This window comes from Capsicum annuum, chromosome 5 (genome assembly GCF_002878395.1).
Source record: "Capsicum annuum cultivar UCD-10X-F1 chromosome 5, UCD10Xv1.1, whole genome shotgun sequence".
Taxonomy (NCBI): Eukaryota; Viridiplantae; Streptophyta; class Magnoliopsida; order Solanales; family Solanaceae; genus Capsicum; species Capsicum annuum.
In genome coordinates, this window is record NC_061115.1 from 6,669,899 (window position 1) to 6,674,142 (window position 4,244).

Here is a 4,244-nt window from a genome sequence, read left to right on the forward strand (position 1 = left end):
ACAAAGTCAATTGTGTCAAACATAGTAGCAACTGAGTAGACTGTGGTTTTAGTGTTTTAGAGAAGTATAACAATTCTAAATCCTGCCTCTCTACTTCTTCGGAGGTAGTGGTATGGACTGCGTACATTCTACCCTCCCCAGACCCCACTATGTGGGAATTACTGGGTTTGTTGTTGTTGTAACAATTCTAAATCCTTTTCCAATAAGAGATGCACTACAATGTACTTGTGGTCTATGATGACAAAAAATGAGATTGACGCCATATCGATCAGTCACTTAAGAATCCTAACAAATTAAGAGATAAATTAGAAAGAGCAAAAAAGGAAACTGAATATTACCATCGAATAAAGTCAAGGTGCCCCGTTCCATCTTTCACCTTAAATGATACTCTTCCAACCATAGGGGTTTTGTCAAATAAAGCACCCACCACTTCTACCTGCGGGCATGTCAGATTCTAAATCATACATATCTTGTACAATAGGGACTTTCCACGGAACAACAAAAGTCACGAGTATAAGAGACTTACATTTTTACGTCAACCCCACCAATGAGGAAATTTGTCTTCCCACCACTTGATTGAACAGATTCCCTAATTTCCTCGACGGTTAATGGAATAAAAGTCTGTGAATCACGATTCTGGGAACAGAGAAATAAAAAGAAAAACAAGAAAGATGCTATCAACCCCGCATTTCAATTTTCCACCAAGAGATGCATGCCAAAGGAAACACACTTTATTTGGTAAATTACTTGATCGGCTCTTCTTGGTCCATATTTACTAACCAAAGCTCGAAGCATATTGCAAAGTTCTCTACCAAATTTACATACATGTGTAATATTAGATGTTCAACTGATTCTTCTTTGGTATCATGTAAAGTAACATCTTAGTACACAGTTTCAGTCTCCTTTCTTAATGAATTCCAGATCTGATGTAGTTTCATGGACTACAAGCAAATACAGCTACTCCAACAGGAGCTTGTATCTTCCAAACAGCTTTTAATGGAAGTATTTCCTCCCTTGTCACTGCTTTTAGCAACTTCTTTATCTTTCTCTTCTCTTCCGCTTCTGGCAAACGGCTCATGCATAAAAAATCGTCTTCAAATATTCAAAATCCAGTATTTTAAGCGTTGCTATCATATGCTCCCTCCTTTCCAACAGAATGGCATTGCTGCTCCTTGTGGAATCAAACATCCCATGCCAGTACTACAATGGTTTATGCACCTCTTACATATTCTTGACTACAATGATTTCTTTCAGTTTTTTTCCAAACATCCATCCAAATAAGTTGCATCCCCTTTTTTTCTCTTTCAGTTTACATGTCACGAAAATATCAACAAAATCAACAGAAAAGAAATGCATGCCAAAAGAAATAAACAACTTCTCAATTTACTAGGGTATTTTGTATTTAATTATTTTTTTGCCTTATTTATCTTCGTCAATTACTCCCTCCGTTTCCAAAATACTAGTCACAATTTCCTTTTGGAGAGTAAAAATGAAATGGACTTTGAACCAACCTTTTAAAATGCATTTTTTCAGCATACTAACATCGAGAACAATTGCGATCTATAGTACTTTCCCTATAGTTATATCAAATTAATCTAATATGATTTAGCTTTGACAATTAGCCAGATTGATTCTCGAGAAGCAAAACATGACCACTATTTTGGAAAGGAGGGAAAAAAGGCTAAAAACCTAAAAATCCAAAAGCAAAAACTTGGATTGAAAGACCTACTAACTCAGTGCAGGGTTTAGCTTTGGATTCTCTCAGCGCACGTTAGCCTTAATGTGCACGCACCATGGGTAGGAGACCCAAAGCAACCTTTAAGACCGGTATTCATGATCAGAAAGCTGTAGGAAAACTGATTCCGCCTATAGCAACAGGTGGGAAGGCTGAGCATACGCTGGTCAAGGCAGATGTCACTGGAACAGCAACACAAACAGGGGTTTAAGTCAACTGTTGAAGCTGCTAATTCAGCAGTAGGAGCTGTACTTTCAATAATCAGTGGCCAAAGTACTCCGATACCAACTCCGGTGAAGTCTAAAGGGTTAACAGGGAAGGCAATTGAAGAAGTATGGAGAAAGGTGTTTCAGTCACCGGCAAATACGAGTGTTACTTCCTTCGGATGAGGTTGAATTGGAGGAGAAATCTAATGGTAAGTCACCTTTTATGCATGGAGTTAGAGGTAGTAATAGTAATGTATGGGATAATTTTGATATTTCGAAATTAACCAATGCTGGTTTCAAATTGGAGTTCATCGAGCCTGAGGAAAGAGGAGAGAAACATGCTTGTGGATTGAGACTGGGCATTAACTCTGAAATTGAATACTGGAGAAACTCAGTTGTATGTTATGTTTTGGGTGCACACCCACCGTTTGTTGTATTGAATGGTTATATTCAAAGGCAGCGGGGTAGGTTTGGCACCAATAAAATTGCTATGATGAAAAATGGAATAGTGCTAATCAGATTCGAGACTGTTGAGGGTCAGAATGAGGTATTGGAAGGAGGAATATATCACTTCGACAATAAACCATTTATTGTTAAGGCATGGACTCCTGATATGGAGTTCACCAGAGATGAGATGAGTTACTGACAGTACCACAGTACCTATTTGGATCAAACTACCAGGTCACGACTTCAAAATTTGGAGTGTAATTAGTAAGCTTGGAAGTTGGCGGGGAAACCGTTAATGGTGCACAAAAATACGGAAAAGAAGAGAGGACTGAATTTTGCAAGATTACTTGTGGAAGTGAAGCTGGGAATACCTCTGCCAAAATGTATTTATTTTAGGAACGAGAAAGGTAATCCGGTGCAGCAGAAAGTCACATATGATTGGCAACCTACAATATGCAAGGTATGTCAAAAGTATGGTCACAAGGAGGAAAATTGCAGGAAGACCAAGCCTGTTGTTGGGAAGAATACAGACAATGTGAAGGGGACTAATCAACTAGTAGATGCTCCTACTGAGAAGGACCAAGCCATTGAGCAAGGTGTTGTGCAGACCAAAAATGAGGTATGGAATAAAGCTGGCAAAGGGAGGATGGTTAGGAATAATGGTTGGAGACAACATGCTAGAGACAACCAAGTGGTGAATACAGTCCCCACCACAAATACTTATCAAGCTCTTAATGATGGAATAAGAATGTGGTGCAGGTTGATCAAGGAGATACACTATTCCCTGCGGGGAATGGTTAAACTACTATGTTGGAATGTTAGAGGCCTCAATGGCCTCAATAAGCAGAAAGAGATTAAACTCTTCTGCAATAAAGTAGATGTTGGTTTAATGGGATTTGTTGAAACAAAATAAAGGATAGTACGAAGCGACAAACTGTTGATACTATGTATGGTGGGTGGGACTGCATTAGCAACCATGCATCACACTATAATGGAGGATACTTGTCATTTGGAGATCAGATTGGTTCAAAGTAGTGTTTGAAAATGAATCAGCTCAACATTCAACCTGTAGGGTGGAAGATATTCCAATGCAGCTTAAATTTTTGGTTACTTTTTTTTTTCTGGTAAATAAAATTTTATTTATTACCAAGTAAGCAATACAAAACAGAATTACTCCATACTGGACATCTCCCAATATGCAGTAGCCACATTCTTCCAGCTAGCCTAGCTACTTTACTACAAAAGCTCAAACTATCATGCTACCAGGACTTCTAGATACAAGGATAGTAGTTGACTCTAAGCAGTGCATTCTGCATTTTAGGTTCTCTGCTCCCCCTCGCATGAAGGTCTTGGATAAGTAGCCTCACAAGTACCTTAAGCTCCCTAGATTTTGCCTGGAAAATTCTCAGGTTCCTTTCCTACCAAATGACATAAACACAGGCAGCTAAACTTGCTCTATAGAGAATAGCCTGCGGTTGTTTGCCTCTGCAATGACTTATCACCCATGCTACTTCCTCCTCCCATCTAGCAGGTGACCTTCCCACTCCTTGCCATGAAAGAATCAGGTTCCATAGTTGAGCAAAGAAAGTACATTGAAAAAATAAGTGACTAATACTTTCAGGCTCACTGCCACACAACACACACATTTCATCTTCAATACATCCCCACTTTACCAGTCTATCTTTGGTCAGTAATTTACCAAGCAGTCCCAAATATAGGATGAATATCCACTTAGGACAGATTTTAGTATTGCATATCAATCTCCTCCACTCCACCTTGTGATATTCTCCTCTAAGCTTCTGGTATAGACTCTTTACCGAAAACCTCTCAATCTGTTCACTGCTAGCTCATTCCAT